Source organism: Carcharodon carcharias, chromosome 33 (genome assembly GCF_017639515.1).
Source record: "Carcharodon carcharias isolate sCarCar2 chromosome 33, sCarCar2.pri, whole genome shotgun sequence".
Taxonomy (NCBI): Eukaryota; Metazoa; Chordata; class Chondrichthyes; order Lamniformes; family Lamnidae; genus Carcharodon; species Carcharodon carcharias.
Window position 1 is genome coordinate 1,497,181 of NC_054499.1, and position 18,201 is coordinate 1,515,381.

Here is an 18,201-nt window from a genome sequence, read left to right on the forward strand (position 1 = left end):
GACCCATCCCCACCAGTACTGTACCCCAGTGTTATACAGTGACAGACCATTCTCCGCCCATACTGTACCCAAGTGTTATACAGTGACAGACCCGTCCCCACCAGTACTGTACCCCAGTGTTATACAGTGACAGACCTGTCCCCACCAGTACTGTACCCCAGTGTTATACAGTGACAGACCCATCTGCACCAGTACTGTATCCCAGTGTTATACAGTGACAGACCCGTCCATACCAGTACTGTACCCCAGTGTTATACAGTGACAGACCCGTCCCCACCAGTACTGTACCCCAGTGTGATACAGTGACAGACCCATCCCCACCAGTACTGTATCCCAGTGTTATACAGTGTCAGACCCATCCCCACCAGTACTGCACCCGTTTTATACAGTGTCAGACCCATTCCCACCAGTACTGTACCCCAGTGTTATACAGTGACAGACCCGTCCCCACCAGTACTGTACCCCAGTGTTATACAGTGACAGACCTGTCCCCACCTGTACTGTACCCCAGTGTTATACAGTGACAGACGCCTCCCCACCAGTACTGTACCCCAGTGTTTTACAGTGATATACCTGTCCCCACCAGTACTGTACCCTAGTGTTATACAGTGACAGATCCCTCCCCACCAGTACTGTACCCCAGTGTTTTACAGTGATATACCTGTCCCCAGCAGTACAGTACCCAGTGTTATACAGTGACTGACCCCTCCCCACCAGTACTGTACCCCAGTGTTATACAGTGACAGACCTGTCTCCACCAGTACTGTACCCCAGTGTTATACAGTGACAGACCCGTCCCCACCAGTACTGTACCCCAGTGTTATACAGTGACAGACCTGTCCCCACCAGTACTGTACCCCAGTGTTATACAGTGACAGACCCATCCCCACCAGTACTGTACCCCAGTGTTATACAGTGACAGACCTGTCTCCACCCGTACTGTCCCCAAGTGTTATACAGTGACAGACTCGTCCCCACCAGTACTGTACCCCAGTGTTATACAGTGACAGACCTGTCCCCACCAGTACTGTACCCCAGTGTTATACAGTGACAGACCCATCCCCACCAGTACTGTACCCCAGTGTTATACAGTGACAGACCTGTCCCCACCAGTACTGTACCCCAGTGTTATACAGTGACAGACCCATCTGCACCAGTACTGTATCCCAGTGTTATACAGTGACAGACCCGTCCACACCAGTACTGTACCCCAGTGTTATACAGTGACAGACCCGTCCCCACCAGTACTGTACCCCAGTGTGATACAGTGACAGACCCATCCCCACCAGTACTGTATCACAGTGTTATACAGTGACAGACCCGTCCACACCAGTACTGTACCCCAGTGTTATACAGTGACAGACCCCTCCCCACCAGTACTGTACCCCAGTGTTATACAGTTACAGACCTGTCCCCACCTGTACTGTACCCCGGTGTTATGCAGTAACCCCTGGTCCGGTACATCCGACTCTCGCTGTGGTGATGTGAATGTTGTGAGGAAGATTCCCTCTGCTTGCTTACTCTCGGGATAACTCACAGTGCTGTGGGACCAGGCTGGTGATGATGTGGTAAATGGTGACCGGGTAGGAGAGCAGCACAGCGACAGGTGAATCCATGTCAATCCTCGCCACTGGTAGTAAGATTTCCATGTCACTGCCGAGAGACAAGATTTATTTCTGCTTGGTAAGCTTCAGATTATTGTGTTCTGTTCCTGCATGAGTTTTTTTCAACCACACGTCAGCTTTGTCTCAGCTCTCCCACGACTGACTCCGAAGGTTCTGCGCTGAAGTCACACTCCAGCTACCTGATTTTTCATCATTTTTTAAAAAATTGGTGTGGGTGTCCCTGGCCAGGCCCAGCATTTATTGCCCAGCCCTAATTGCCCCTTGAGAAGGTGGTGGTGAGGCACCTTCGTAGATTGATTGCCCTTCTCAGGGGGCAGTCAAAGTGTCAACCCCATTGCTGTGGGACTGGAGTCACATGTAGGGCCAGACCGGGTACGGACAGCAGATTTCCTCCCCTAAAGGGCATTAGTGACCCAGATGGGCTTTTCCGACATTCCAGTAGCTGCATGGTCACCATTACGGAGACTCGCTTTTCACTCCAGATTTATATAATCAACTAAATCCAATCCACAAACTGCCCTGTTGCAGTTTGAACGTGTTTTTACCGGATTATTGGTCCAGGATTCTGCATTTAACCAACCAGTAACATAACCGCCACCCTACTGTAGCCACTTCAGAGACTTGAGGACAATTATACAACTCACTGGAGGAGGAGTCTCCACAAATATCCCCATCCTCAATGATGGAGGAGTCCAGCACATCAGTGCAAAAGGTAAGGCTGAAGCATTCACAACCATCTTCAGCCTGAAGTGCTGAGTGGATGATCCATCTCAGCCTCCTCCAGAGGTCCCCAGCATCACAGATGCCAGTCTTCAGCCAATTCGATTCACTCTACATTATATCAAGAAACGGCTGAAGGCACTGGATACTGCAAAGGCTATGGGCCCTGACAATATTCTGGCAATAGTACTGAAGACTTGTGCTCCAGAACTTGCCGCATCCCTAGCCAAGCTGCTCCAGTACAGCTACAACACTGACATCTACCCAGCTATGTGGAAAATTGCCCAGGTATGTCCTGTACACAAAAAGCAGGACAAATCCAACCCGGACAATTACCGCCCCATCAGTGTACTCTCCATCATCAGTAAAGTGATGGAAGGGGTCATCAACAGTGCTATCAAGTGGCACTTGCTTAGCAATAACCTGCTCACTGACGCCCAGTTTGGGTTCCGCCAGGGCCACTCAGCTCCTGACCTCATTACAGCCTTGGTTCAAACAAGGACAAAAGAGCTTAACTCCCGAGGTGAGGTGAGAGTGACTGCCCTTGACATCAAGGCAGCATTTGACCGAGTGTGGCATCAAGGAGCCCTAGCAACACTGGAGTCAATGGGAATCAGGGGGAAAACTCTCCACTGGTTGGAGTCATACCTAGCACAAAGGAAGATGGTTGTGGTTGTTGGAGTCAGTCATCTCAGCTCCAGGACATCACTGCAGGAGTTCCTCAGGGTAGTGTCCTCGGCCCAACCATCTTCAGCTGCTTCATCAATGATCTTCCATCATAAGGTCAGAAGTGGGGATGTTCGCTGATGATTGCACAATGTTTAGCACCATTCATGACTCCTCAGATACTGAAGCAGTCCATGTCCAAATGCAGCAAGACCTGGACAATATCCAGACTTGGGCTGACAAGCGGCAAGTAACATTCACACCACACAAGTGTCAGGCAATGACCATCTCCAACAAGGGAGAATCCAACCATTGACATCAAGTTCACCATCACTGAATCCCCCACTGTCAACATCCTGGGGGTTACCATTGACCAGAACCTGAACTGGACTAGCCAAATAATCACTGTGGCTACAAGAGCAGGTCAGAGGCTGGGAATCCTGCGGTTAGAAACTCACCTCCTGACTCCCCAAAGCCTGTCCACCATCTACAAGGCACAAGTCAGGAGTGTGATGGAATACTCTCCACTTGCCTGGATGAGTGCAGCTCCCACAACACTCAAGAAGCTCGACACGATCCAGGACAAATCAACCAACCTGATTTGCACCCCATCCACAAACATTCACTCCCTCCACCACCGATGCACAGTAGCAGCAGTGTGTGTACCATCTACAAGATGCACTGCAGGAATTCACCAAGGCTCCTTAGACCGCACCTTCCAAACCCACGACCACTTAGGAGGACAAGGGCAGCAGACACATGGTGAAACCACCACCTGAAAGTGCCCCTCCAAGTGACTCACCATCCTGACTTGGAAATATATCGGCCGTTCCTTCACCGTTGTTGGGTCAAAATCCTGGAACTCCCTCCCTAACAGCGCTGTGGGTGTACCTACACCACATGGACTGCAGCGGCTCAAGAAGGCAGCTCACCACCACCTTCTTAAGGGGCAACTAGGGATGGGCAATAAATGCTGGGCCCAGCCAGTGAAGCCCACATCCTGTGAATGAATTTAGAAAAACCATGTCGACACTCCCAGTACAGTACTGAGGGAGTGCTGCACTGTCAGAGGGTCAGTACTGAGGGAGTGCCGCACTGTCAGAGGGTCAGTACTGAGGGAATGCTGCACTGTGGGAGGGTCAGTACTGAGGGAGTGCTGCACTGTCAGAGGGTCAGTACTGAGGGAGTGCTGCACTGTCTGAGGGTCAGTACTGAGGGAGTGCCGCACTGTCAGAGGGTCAGTACTGAGGGAGTGCCGCACTGTCGGAGGGTCAGTACTGAGGGAGTGCCGCACTGTCGGAGGGTCAGTACTGAGGGAGTGCCGCACTGTCGGAGGGTCAGTACTGAGGGAATGCTGCACTGTCAGAGGGTCAGTACTGAGGGAGTGCTGCACTGTCAGAGGTTCAGTACTGAGGGAGTGCTGCACTGTTGAAGGTGTTGTCTTTTAGATGAGATGGTCTCTCATGTCCTGGGTCAATGTTTATCCCTCAAACAGCATCATTGAAACAGATTATCTGGTCATTATTTCACTGCTATTAGTGGGATCTTGCTTTGCACATTGAAATACTTTGAAAATATTTCAATTGGCTATGAAGCTCTTTCGGACATCATGAGGTGGTGAAGGGTGCTCTAGAAATGTATGTCCTTCTTCCATTTCTTTCAATAATCTGCCCAGGTTCCTGACAATGTCACTGTGGGTGAGAATATTTCACACGTCCCTGATCGCAACTCTCCCCTATTCCCAGTCCTCAGCTGGGAGGTAAAGCCGGGATACACACCCGGCCTAGGGAGGGGAGACTGAAGCTTGTGGTTCCCCTGGATATTCATTCCATGGAGGACTGCTTAATGTGGTGTGGAGTTAGCAGCCAAATAGGCCAGCATCCAGGTTTGGGGATGGAGGGAGAGAGAGAGAGAGACAGAGGGTTTGGGGATGGAGGGAGAGAGAGAGAGAGAGGGTTTGGGGATGGAGGGAGACAGACAGAGGGTTTGGGGATGGAGAGAGAGGGACAGAGGGTTTGGGGATGGAGGGAGGGGGACACAGGGTTTGGGGATGGTGGGAGAGAGACAGAGGGTTTGGGAATGGAGGGAGAGAGAGAGAGACAGAGGTTTTGGGGATGGAGGGAGAGAGAAACTGAGGGTTTGGGGATGGAGGGAGAGAGAGACAGAGGGTTTGGGGATGGAGGGAGAGGGACAGAAGGTTGGAGAATGGAAGGAGAGAGAGAGACAGAGGGTTTGGGGATGGAGGGAGAGAAAGATAGAGGGTTTGGGGATGGAGGGAGAGGGACAGAGGGTTTGGGAATGGAGGGAGAGAGAGAGACAGAGGGTTTGGGGATGGAGGGAGAGAGAGACAGAGGGTTTGGGGATGGAGGGAGAGAGAGACAGAGGGTTTGGGGATGGAGGGAGAGGGACAGAGGGTTTGGGAATGGAGGGAGAGAGAGAGACAGAGGGTTTGGGGATGGAGGGAGAGAGAGAGAGACAGAGGGTTTGGGGATGGAGGGAGAGAGAGAGACAGAGGGTTTGGGAATGGAGGGAGAGAGAGAGACAGAGGGTTTGGGGATGGAGGGAGAGAGAGACAGAGGGTTTGGGGATGGAGGGAGAGAGAGACAGAGAGTTTGGGGATGGAGGGACAGAGAGAGACAGAGGGTTTGGGGATGGAGGGGGAGGGACAGAGGTTTTGGGGATGGAGGGAGAGAGAGAGGGACAGAGGGTTTGGGGATGGAGGGAGAGAGAGAAGGAGAGAGGGTTTGGGGATGGAGGGAGAGAGAGAGAGACAGAGGTTTTGGGGATGGAGGGAGAGAGAGACTGAGGGTTTGGGGATGGAGGGAGAGAGAGACAGAGGGTTTGGGGATGGAGGGAGAGGGACAGAGGGTTGGAGAATGGAGGGAGAGAGAGAGACAGAGGGTTTGGGGATGGAGGGAGAGAAAGACAGAGGGTTTGGGGATGGAGGGAGAGAGAGAGAGACAGAGGGTTTGGGGATGGAGGGAGAGAGAGACAGAGGGTTTGGGGATGGAGGGAGAGGGACAGAGGGTTTGGGAATGGAGGGAGAGAGAGAGACAGAGGGTTTGGGGATGGAGGGAGAGAGATACAGAGGGTTTGGGGATGGAGGGAGAGAGATACAGAGGGTTTGGGGATGGAGGGAGAGAGATACAGAGGGTTTGGGAATGGAGGGAGAGAGAGAGACAGAGGGTTTGGGGATGGAGGGAGAGAGAGACAGAGGGTTTGGGGATGGAGAGAGAGAGAGACAGGGTTTGGGGATGGTGGGAGAGAAAGACAGAGGGTTTGGGGATGGAGGGAGAGAGAGAGAGGGTTTGGGGATGGAGGGAGAGAGAGAGAGGGTTTGAGGATGGAGGGACAGAGAGACAGAGGGTTTGGGAATTTTGGGAGAGAGAGACAGAGTGTTTGGGGATGGAGGGAGAGGGACAGAGGGTTTGGGGATGGAGGGAGAGGGACAGAGGGTTTGGGGATGGAGGGAGAGGACAGAGGGTTTGGGGATGGATGGAGGTAGAGGAGAAAGAGACAGAGGGTTTGGGGATGAATGGAGAGAGAGAGAGACAGAGGGTTTGGGGATGGAGGGAGAGAGAGACAGAGGCTTTGGGGATGGAGGGAGAGAGAGAGGCTTTGGGGATGGAGGGAGAGAGACAGAGGGTTTGGGGATTGAGGGAGAGAGAGAGAGGGGGTGTGCAGATTGTGGGAGAGACAGAGGGTTTGGGGATGGAGGGAGAGAGAGACAGAGGGTTTGGGGATGGAGGGAGAGAGAGAGAGAGTCAGAGGGTTTGGGGATGGAGGGAGAGAGAGACTGAGGCTTTGGGGATGGAGGGAGAGAGAGACAGAGGGTTTGGGGATGGAGGGAGTGAGAGAGACAGAGGGTTTGGGAATTTTGGGAGAGAGAGACAGAGGGTTTGGCGATGGAGGGAGAGGGACAGAGGGTTTGGGGATGGAGGGAGAGGGACAGACAGACAGAGGGTTTGGGGATGGAGGGAGAGGGACAGAGGGTTTGGGTTTGGAGGGAGTGAGACAGAGGGTTTGTGGATGTAGGGAGAGGGACAGAGTGTTTGGGAATGGAGGGATAGAGCCAGAGGGTTTGGGGATGGAGGGAGAGGGACAGAGGGTTTGAGGATGGAGGGAGAGAGAGACAGACAGAGGGTTTGGGAATTTTGGGAGAGAGAGACAGAGTGTTTGGGCATGGAGGGAGAGGGACAGAGGGTTTGGGGATGGAGGGAGAGGGACAGAGGGTTTGGGGATGGAGGGAGAGGACAGAGGGTTTGGGGATGGATGGAGGTAGAGGAGAAAGAGACAGAGAGTTTGGGGATGAATGGAGAGAGAGAGAGACAGAGGGTTTGGGGATGGAGGGACAGAGAGACAGAGGGTTTGGGGATGGAGGGAGAGAGAGAGAGAGACAGAGGGTTTGGGGATGGAGGGAGAGAGAGAGGGACAGAGGGTTTGGGGATGGAGGGAGAGAGAGACAGAGGGTTTGGGGATGGAGGGAGAGAGAGAGAGAGACAGAGGGTTTGGGGATGGAGGGAGAGGGACAGAGGGTTTGGGGATGGAGGGAGAGGGACAGAGGGTTTGGGAATGGAGGGAGAGAGAGACAGAGGGTTTGGGGATGGAGGGAGAGGGACAGAGGGTTTGGGGATGGAGGGAGAGAGAGAGACAGAAGGTTTGGGAATGGAGGGAGAGAGAGAGGGACAGAGGGTTTGGGGATGGAGGGAGAGAGAGACAGAGGGTTTGGGGATGGAGGGAGAGAGAGAGAGACAGAGGGTTTGGGGATGGAGGGAGAGAGAGACTGAGGGTTTGGGGATGGAGGGAGAGAGAGACAGAGGGTTTGGGGATTGAGGGAGAGGGACAGAGGGTTTGAGAATGGCGGGAGAGAGAGAGACAGAGGGTTTGGGGATGGAGGGAGTGAGAGACAGAGGGTTTGGGGATGGAGGGAGTGAGAGACAGAGGGTTTGGGGATGGAGGGAGAGAGACAGAGGGTTTGGGGATGGAGGGAGAGAGATAGAGGGTTTGGGGATGGAGGGAGGAAGATAGAGAGAGACAGAGGGTTTGGGGATGGAGGGAGAGAGACAGAGGGTTTGGGGATGGAGGGAGAGAGACAGAGGGTTTGGGGATGGAGGGAGAGAGACAGAGGGTTTGGGGATGGATTGAGAGACAAAGAGGGTTTGGAGATGGAGGGAGAGACAGAGAGACAGAGGGTTTGGGGATGGAGGGAGAGAGAGAGGCTTTGGGGATGGAGGGAGAGAGACAGAGGGTTTGGGGATTGAGGGACAGAGAGAGAGGGGGTTTGCGGATTGAGGGAGAGAGAGAGGGTTTGGAGATGGAGGGAGAGAGACAGAGGCTTTGGGGATTGAGGAAGAGAGAGAGAGGGGGTTTGCGGATTCAGGGAGAGAGAGAGGGTTTGGGGATCGAGGGAGAGAGAGACAGAGGCTTTGGGGATGGAGGGAGAGAGACAGAGGGTTTGGGGATGGAGGGAGAGACAGAGAGGGTTTGGGGATGGAGGGAGAGAGAGAGACAGAGGGTTTGGGAATGGAGGGAGAGAGAGAGACAGAGGGTTTGGGGATGGAGGGAGAGAGAGACAGAGGGTTTGGGGATGGAGGGAGAGAGAGACAGAGAGTTTGGGGATGGAGGGACAGAGAGAGACAGAGGGTTTGGGGATGGAGGGGGAGGGACAGAGGTTTTGGGGATGGAGGGAGAGAGAGAGGGACAGAGGGTTTGGGGATGGAGGGAGAGAGAGAGGGACAGAGGGTTTGGGGATGGAGGGAGAGAGAGAGAGACAGAGGTTTTGGGGATGGAGGGAGAGAGAGACTGAGGGTTTGGGGATGGAGGGAGAGAGAGACAGAGGGTTTGGGGATGGAGGGAGAGGGACAGAGGGTTGGAGAATGGAGGGAGAGAGAGAGACAGAGGGTTTGGGGATGGAGGGAGTGAGAGACAGAGGGTTTGGGGATGGAGGGAGAGAGAGACAGAGGGTTTGGGGATGGAGGGAGAGGGACAGAGGGTTTGGGGATGGAGGGAGAGAGAGAGAGACAGAGGGTTTGGGGATGGAGGGAGAGAGAGACAGAGGGTTTGGGGATGGAGGGAGAGGGACAGAGGGTTTGGGAATGGAGGGAGAGAGAGAGACAGAGGGTTTGGGGATGGAGGGAGAGAGATACAGAGGGTTTGGGGATGGTGGGAGAGAAAGACAGAGGGTTTGGGGATGGAGGGAGAGGACAGAGGGTTTGGGGATGGATGGAGGTAGAGGAGAAAGAGACAGAGGGTTTGGGGATGAAAGGAGAGAGAGAGAGACAGAGGGTTTGGGGATGGAGGGACAGAGAGACAGAGGGTTTGGGAATGGAGGGAGAGAGAGACAGAGGGTTTGGGAATGGAGGGAGAGAGAGAGAGACAGAGGGTTTGGGGATGGAGTGAGAGAGACAGAGGGTTTGGGGATGGAGGGAGAGAGAGACAGAGAGTTTGGGGATGGAGGGACAGAGAGAGACAGATGGTTTGGGGATGGAGGGGGAGGGACAGAGGTTTTGGGGATGGAGGGAGAGAGAGAGGGACAGAGGGTTTGGGGATGGAGGGAGAGAGAGAGGGACAGAGGGTTTGGGGATGGAGGGAGAGAGAGAGAGACAGAGGTTTTCGGGATGGAGGGAGAGAGAGACTGAGGGTTTGGGGATGGAGGGAGAGAGAGACAGAGGGTTTGGGGATGGAGGGAGAGGGACAGAGGGTTGGAGAATGGAGGGAGAGAGAGAGACAGAGGGTTTGGGGATGGAGGGAGAGAAAGACAGAGGGTTTGGGGATGGAGGGAGAGAGATAGAGACAGAGGGTTTGGGGATGGAGGGAGAGAGAGACAGAGGGTTTGGGGATGGAGGGAGAGGGACAGAGGGTTTGGGAATGGAGGGAGAGAGAGAGACAGAGGGTTTGGGGATGGAGGGAGAGAGATACAGAGGGTTTGGGGATGGTGGTAGAGAAAGACAGAGGGTTTGGGGATGGAGGGAGAGAGAGAGAGGGTTTGGGGATGGAGGGAGAGAGAGAGAGGGTTTGGGGATGGAGAGAGAAAGAGACAGAGGGTTTGGGGATGGAGGGAGAGAGAGACAGAGGCTTTGGGGATGGAGAGACAGAGAAAGACAGATGGTTTAGCGATGGAGAGACAGAGAGAGACAGAGGGTTTGGGGATGGAGGGAGATGGCCAGAGGTTTTGGGGATGGAGGGAGAGAGAGAGAGAGACAGAGGGTTTGGGGACGGAGGGAGAGAGAGACAGAGGGTTTGGGGATGGAGGGAGAGAGAGAGACAGATAGTTTGGGGATGGAGGGAGACAGACAGAGGGTTTGGGGATGGAGAGAGAGGGACAGAGGGTTTGGCGATGGAGGGAGAGAGAGAGGGACAGAGGGTTTGGGGATGGAGTGAGAGAGACAGAGGGTTTGGGGATGGAGGGAGAGAGAGACAGAGAGTTTGGGGATGGAGGGACAGAGAGAGACAGATGGTTTGGGGATGGAGGGGGAGGGACAGAGGTTTTGGGGATGGAGGGAGAGAGAGAGGGACAGAGGGTTTGGGGATGGAGGGAGAGAGAGAGGGACAGAGGGTTTGGGGATGGAGGGAGAGAGAGAGAGACAGAGGTTTTGGGGATGGAGGGACAGAGAGACTGAGGGATTGGGGATGGAGGGAGAGAGAGACAGAGGGTTGGAGAATGGAAGGAGAGAGAGAGACAGAGGGTTTGGGGATGGAGGGAGAGAAAGACAGAGGGTTTGGGGATGGAGGGAGAGAGAGACAGAGGGTTTGGGGATGGAGGGAGAGGGACAGAGTGCTGGAGAATGGAAGGAGAGAGAGAGACAGAGGGTTTGGGGATGGAGGGAGAGAAAGACAGAGGGTTTGGGGATGGAGGGAGAGAGAGACAGAGGGTTTGGGGATGGAGGGAGAGGGACAGGGGGTTTGGGAATGGAGGGAGAGAGAGAGACAGAGGGTTTGGGGATGGAGGGAGAGAGATACAGAGGGTTTGGAGATGGTGGGAGAGAAAGACAGAGAGTTTGGGGATGGAGGGAGAGAGAGAGAGGGATTGGGGATGGAGGGAGAGAGAGAGAGGGTTTGGGGATGGAGACAGAAAGAGACAGAGGGTTTGGGGATGGAGGGAGAGAGAAAGAGACAGAGGGTTTGGGGATGGAGGGAGAGAGAGACAGAGGGTTTGGGGATGGAGAGACAGAGAAAGACAGAGGGTTTAGGGATGGAGAGACAGAGAGAGACAGAAGGTTTGGGGACGGAGGGAGATGGACAGAGGTTTTGGGGATGGAGGGAGAGAGAGAGAGAGACAGAGGGTTTGGGGACGGAGGGAGAGAGAGACAGAGGGTTTGGGGATGGAGGGAGAGAGAGAGAGACAGAGGGTTTGGGGGTGGAGGGAGAGAGAGACAGAGGGTTTGGGGATGGAGGGAGAGGGACAGAGGGTATGGGAATGGAGGGAGAGAGAGGGACAGAGGGTTTGGGGATGGAGGGAGAGAGAGACAGAGGGTTTGGGGATGGAGGGAGAGAGAGAGAGAGTCACAGGGTTTGGGGATGGAGGGAGAGAGAGAGGGACAGAGGCTTTGGGGATGGAGGGAGAGAGAGACTGAGGGTTTGGGGATGGAGGGAGAGAGAGAGAGAGTCAGAGGGTTTGGGGATGGAGGGAGAGAGAGACAGAGGGTTTGGGGATGGAGGGAGAGAGAGACAGAGGGTTTGGGGATGGAGGGAGAGAGAGAGACAGAAGGTTTGGGAATGGAGGGAGAGGGAGACAGAGGGTTTGGGGATGGAGGGAGAGAGAGAGAGAGACAGAGGGTTTGGCGATGGAGGGAGAGAGAGAGAGACAAAGGGGTTGGGGATGGAGGGAGAGAGAGACTGAGGGGTTTGGGGATGGAGGGAGAGAGAGACAGAGAGTTTGGGGATGGAGGGAGAGAGACAGAGGGTTTGAGATGGAGGGAGAGAGAGACAGAGGGTTTGGGGAGGGAGGGAGTGAGAGACAGAGGGTTTGGGGATGGAGGGAGAGAGACAGAGGGTTTGGGGATGGAGGGAGAGAGACAGAGGGTTTGGGGATGGATTGAGAGACAAAGAGGGTTTGGAGATGGAGGGAGGGAGAGAGCGACAGAGGGTTTGGGGATGGAGGGAGAGAGAGACAGAGGCTTTGGGGATGGAGGGAGAGAAAGAGGCTTTGGGGATGGAGGGAGAGAGACAGAGGGTTTGGGGATTGAGGGAGAGAGAGAGAGGGGGTTTGCGGATTGTGGGAGAGAGAGAGGGTTTGGGGATCAAGGGAGAGAGAAACAGAGGCTTTGGGGATGGAGGGGGAGAGACAGAGGGTTTGGGGATGGAGGGAGAGACAGAGAGGGTTTGGGGATGGAGGGAAAAACAGAGAGGGTTTGGCGATGGAGGGAGAGAGAGACAGAGGGTTTGGGGATGGAGGGAGAGAGAGACAGAAGGTTTGGGATGGAGGGAGAGAGACACAGAGAGTTTGGGGATGGAGGGACAGAGAGAGACAGAGGGTTTGGGGATGGAGGGAGAGAGAGACACAGAGGGTTTGGGGATGGAGGGGGAGGGACAGAGGTTTTGGGGATGGAGGGAGAGAGAGAGGGACAGAGGGTTTGGGGATGGAGGGAGGGAGAGAGGGACAGAGGGTTTGGGGACAAAGGGAGAGAGAGACAGGGGGTTTGGGGACAGAGGGAGAGAGAGACAGAGGGTTTGGGGATGTAGGGAGATAGAGACAGAGGGTTTGGGGATGGAGGGAGAGACAGAGATAGTTTGGGGATGGAGGGACAGAGAGACAGAGGGTTTGGGAATGGAGGGATAGAGAGAGGGACAGAGGGTTTGGGAATGGAGGGAGAGAGAGAGACAGAGGGTTGAGGATGGAGGAAGAGAGAGAGAGACAGAGGGTTTGGGGTTGGAGTGAGAGAGACAGAGGGTTTGGGGATGGAGGGAGAGAGAGACAGAGGGTTTGGGGATGGAGGGAGAGAAAGAGAGAGGGTTTGGGGATGGAGGGAGAGAGAGACAGAGGGTTTGGGGATGGAGGGAGAGAGAGATAGAGACAGAGGGTTTGAGGATGGAGGGAGAGAGTGAGGGACAGAGGGTTTGAGGATGGAGGGAGAGAGAGACAGAGGGTTTGGGGATGGAGGGAGAGAGAGACAGAGGGTTTGGGGATGGAGGGAGAGGGACAGCGGGTTTGGGAATGGAGGGAGAGAGAGAGACAGAGGGTTTGGGGATGGAGGGAGAGAGAGACAGAGGGTTTGGGGATGGAGGGAGAGAGACAGAGGGTTTGGGGATGGATGCAGAGAGAGAGACAGAAGGTTTGGGAATGGAGGGAGAGAGAGAGGGACAGAGGGTTTGGGGATGGAGGGAGAGGGACAGAGGGTTTGAGAATGGAGGGAGAGATAGAGACAGAGGGTTTGGGGATGGAGGGAGTGAGAGACAGAGGGTTTGGGGATGGAGGGAGAGAAAGACAGAGGGTTTGGGGATGGAGAGAGAAAGGGACAGAGGGTTTAGGGATGGTGAGACAGAGAGAGACAGAGGGTTTGGGGATGGAGGGAGATGGACAGAGGTTTTGGGGATGGAGGGAGAGAGAGAGACAGAGGGTTTGGGGACAGAGGGAGAGAGAGACATAGGGTTTGGAGATGGAGGGAGAGAGAGAGAGACAGAGGGTTTGGGGGTGGAGGGAGAGCGAGACAGAGGGTTTGGGGATGGAGGGAGAGGAACAGAGGGTTTGGGAATGGAGGGAGAGAGAGAGACAGAGGGTTTGGGGATGGAGGGAGAGAGAGACAGAGGGTTTGGGGATGGAGGGAGAGAGAGACAGAGGGTTTGGGGATGGAGGGAGAGAGAGAGAGACAGAAGGTTTGGGGATGGAGGGAGAGAGAGACAGAGGGTTTGGGGATGGAGGGAGAGAGAGAGAGACAGAGGGTTTGGGGATGGAGGGAGAGAGACAGAGGGTTTGGGGATGGAGGGAGAGAGACAGAGGGTTTGGGGATGGATTGAGAGACAAAGAGGGTTTGGAGATGGAGGGAGAGAGAGAGAGACAGAGGCTTTGGGGATGGAGGGAGAGAGAGAGGCTTTGGGGATGGAGGGAGAGAGACAGAGGGTTTGGGGATTGAGGGAGAGAGAGAGAGGGGGTTTGCGGATTGAGGGAGAGAGAGAGGGTTTGGGGATCGAGGGAGAGAGAGACAGAGGCTTTGGGGATGGAGGGAGAGAGACAGAGAGTTTGGGGATGGAGGGACAGAGAGAGACAGAGGGTTTGGGGATGGAGGGGGAGGGAGCGGAGGTTTTGGGGATGGAGGGAGAGAGATACAGATGGTTTGGGGATGGTGGGAGAGAAAGACAGAGGGTTTGGGGATGGAGGGAGAGAGAGAGAGGGTTTGGGGATGGAGGGAGAGAGAGAGAGGGTTTGGGGATGGAGAGACAGAGAAAGACAGAGGGTTTAGGGATGGAGAGACAGAGAGAGACAGAGGGTTTGGGGATGGAGGGAGATGGACAGAGGTTTTGGGAATGAAGGGAGAGAGAGAGAGAGACAGAGGGTTTGGGGACGGAGGGAGAGAGAGACAGAGGGTTTGGGGATGGAGGGAGAGAGAGAGAGACAGAGGGTTTGGGGGTGGAGGAGAGAGAGAGAGAGACAGAGGGTTTGGGGATGGAGGGGGAGGGACAGAGGGTTTGGGAATGGAGGGAGAGAGGGAGACAGAGGGTTTGGGGATGGAGGGAGAGAGAGACAGAGGGTTTGGGGATGGAGGGAGAGAGAGACAGAGGGTTTGGGGATGGAGGGAGAGAGAGAGACAGAAGGTTTGGGAATGGAGGGAGAGAGAGAGACCGAGGGTTGAGGATGGAGGAAGAGAGAGAGAGACAGAGGGTTTGGGGTTGGAGTAAGAGAGACAGAGGGTTTGGGGATGGAGGGAGAGAGAGACAGAGGGTTTGGGGATGGAGGGAGAGAAAGAGAGAGGGTTTGGGGATGGAGGGAGAGAGAGACAGAGGGTTTGGGGATGGAGGGAGAGAGAGATAGAGACAGAGGGTTTGAGGATGGAGGGAGAGAGTGAGGGACAGAGGGTTTGAGGATGGAGGGAGAGAGAGACAGAGGGTTTGGGGATGGAGGGAGAGAGAGACAGAGGGTTTGGGGATGGAGGGAGAGGGACAGCGGGTTTGGGAATGGAGGGAGAGAGAGAGACAGAGGGTTTGGGGATGGAGGGAGAGAGAGACAGAGGGTTTGGGGATGGAGGGAGAGAGACAGAGGGTTTGGGGATGGATGCAGAGAGAGAGACAAAAGGTTTGGGAATGGAGGGAGAGAGAGAGGGACAGAGGGTTTGGGGATGGAGGGACAGGGACAGAGGGTTTGAGAATGGAGGGAGAGATAGAGACAGAGGGTTTGGGGATGGAGGGAGTGAGAGACAGAGGGTTTGGGGATGGAGGGAGAGAAAGACAGAGGGTTTGGGGATGGAGAGTGAAAGGGACAGAGGGTTTAGGGATGGTGAGACAGAGAGAGACAGAGGGTTTGGGGATGGAGGGAGATGGACAGAGGTTTTGGGGATGGAGGGAGAGAGAGAGACAGAGGGTTTGGGGACAGAGGGAGAGAGAGACATAGGGTTTGGAGATGGAGGGAGTGAGAGAGAGACAGAGGGTTTGGGGGTGGAGGGAGAGCGAGACAGAGGGTTTGGGGATGGAGGGAGAGGAACAGAGGGTTTGGGAATGGAGGGAGAGAGAGAGACAGAGGGTTTGGGGATGGAGGGAGAGAGAGACAGAGGGTTTGGGGATGGAGGGAGAGAGAGACAGAGGGTTTGGGGATGGAGGGAGAGAGAGAGAGACAGAAGGTTTGGGGATGGAGGGAGAGAGAGACAGAGGGTTTGGGGATGGAGGGAGAGAGAGAGAGACAGAGGGTTTGGGGGTGGAGGGAGAGAGACAGAGGGTTTGGGGATGGATTGAGAGACAAAGAGGGTTTGGAGATGGAGGGAGAGAGAGAGAGACAGAGGCTTTGGGGATGGAGGGAGAGAGAGAGGCTTTGGGGATGGAGGGAGAGAGACAGAGGGTTTGGGGATTGAGGGAGAGAGAGAGAGGGGGTTTGCGGATTGAGGGAGAGAGAGAGGGTTTGGGGATCGAGGGAGAGAGAGACAGAGGCTTTGGGGATGGAGGGAGAGAGACAGAGAGTTTGGGGATGGAGGGACAGAGAGAGACAGAGGGTTTGGGGATGGAGGGGGAGGGAGCGGAGGTTTTGGGGATGGAGGGAGAGAGAGAGGGACAGAGGGTTTGGGGATGGAGGGAGAGAGAAAGAGACAGCGGTTTTGGGGATGGAAGGAGAGAGAGACTGAGGGTTTGGGGATGGAGGGAGAGCGAGACATAGGGTTTGGGGAAGGAGGGTGAGGGACAGAGGGTTAGAGAATGGAGGGAGAGAGAGAGACAGAGGGTTTGGGGAAGAAGGGAGAGAAAGACAGAGGGTTTGGGGAAAGAGGGAGAGAGAGAGACAGAGGGTTTGGGGATGGAGGGAGAGAGAGACAGAGGGTTTGGGAATGGAGGGAGAGAGAGAGACAGAGGGTTTGGGGATGGAGGGAGAGAGATACAGATGGTTTGGGGATGGTGGGAGAGAAAGACAGAGGGTTTGGGGATGGAGGGAGAGAGAGAGAGGGTTTGGGGATGGAGGGAGAGAGAGAGAGGGTTTGGGGATGGAGAGACAGAGAAAGACAGAGGGTTTAGGGATGGAGAGACAGAGAGAGACAGAGGGTTTGGGGATGGAGGGAGATGGACAGAGGTTTTGGGAATGAAGGGAGAGAGAGAGAGAGACAAAGGGTTTGAGGACGGAGGGAGAGAGAGACAGAGGGTTTGGGGATGGAGGGAGAGAGAGAGAGACAGAGGGGTTGAGAATGGAGGGAGAGAGAGAGACAGAGGGTTTGGGGATGGAGGGAGTGAGAGACAGAGGGTTTGGGGATGGAGGGAGAGAAAGACAGAGGATTTGGGGATGGAGGGAGAGAGAGAGACAGAGGGTTTGGGGATGGAGGGAGAGAAGGAGAGACAGAGGGTTTGGGCATGGAGGGAGAGAGACAGAGGGTTTGGGGATGGAGGGAGAGAGAGAGAGAGATAGAGGGTTTGGGGATGGATTGAGAGACAAAGAGGGTTTGGAGTTGGAGGGAGAGAGAGAGAGACAGAGGGTTTCGGGATGGAGGGAGAGAGAGACAGAGGCTTTGGGGATGGAGGTAGAGAGAGAGGCTTTGGGGATGGAGGGAGAGAGACAGAGGGTTTGGGGATTGAGGGAGAGAGAGGGGGCTTGCGGATTGATGGAGAGAGAGAGGGTTTGGGGATCGAGGGAGAGAGAGACAGAGGCTTTGGGGATGGAGGGAGAGAGACAGAGGGTTCGGGGACGGAGGGAGAGAGAGACAGAGGGTTTGGAGATAGAGGGAGAGAGAGAGAGACAGAGGGTTTCGGGGTGGAGGGAGAGAGGGACAGAGGGTTTGGGGATGGAGGGAGAGGGACAGAGGGTTTGGGAATGGAGGGAGAGAGAGAGACAGAGGGTTTGGGGATGGAGGGAGAGAGAGACAGAGGGTTTGGGGATGGAGGGAGAGAGAGACAGAGGGTTTGGGAATAGAGGGAGAGAGAGAGACAGAGGGTTTGGGGATGGAGGGAGAGAGATACAGATGGTTTGGGGATGGTGGGAGAGAAAGACAGAGGGTTTGGGGATGGAGGGAGAGAGAGAGAGGGTTTGGGGATGGAGGGAGAGAGAGAGAGGGTTTGGGGATGGAGAGACAGAGAAAGACAGAGGGTTTAGGGATGGAGAGACAGAGAGAGACAGAGGGTTTGGGGATGGAGGGAGATGGACAGAGGTTTTGGGAATGAAGGGAGAGAGAGAGAGAGACAGAGGGTTTGGGGACGGAGGGAGAGAGAGACAGAGGGTTTGGGGATGGAGGGAGAGAGAGAGAGACAGAGGGTTTGGGGGTGGAGGGAGAGAGAGAGACAGAGGGTTTGGGGATGGAGGGGGAGGGACAGAGGGTTTGGGAATGGAGGGAGAGAGGGAGACAGAGGGTTTGGGGATGGAGGGAGAGAGAGACAGAGGGTTTGGGGATGGAGGGAGAGAGAGACAGAGGGTTTGGGGATGGAGGGAGAGAGAGAGACAGAAGGTTTGAGAATGGAGGGAGAGAGAGAGGGACAGAGGGTTTGGGGATGGAGGGAGAGAGAGACAGAGGGTTTGGGGATGGAGAGACAGCGAGAGAGAGAGGGTTTAGGGTTGGAGAGACAGAGAGAGACAGAG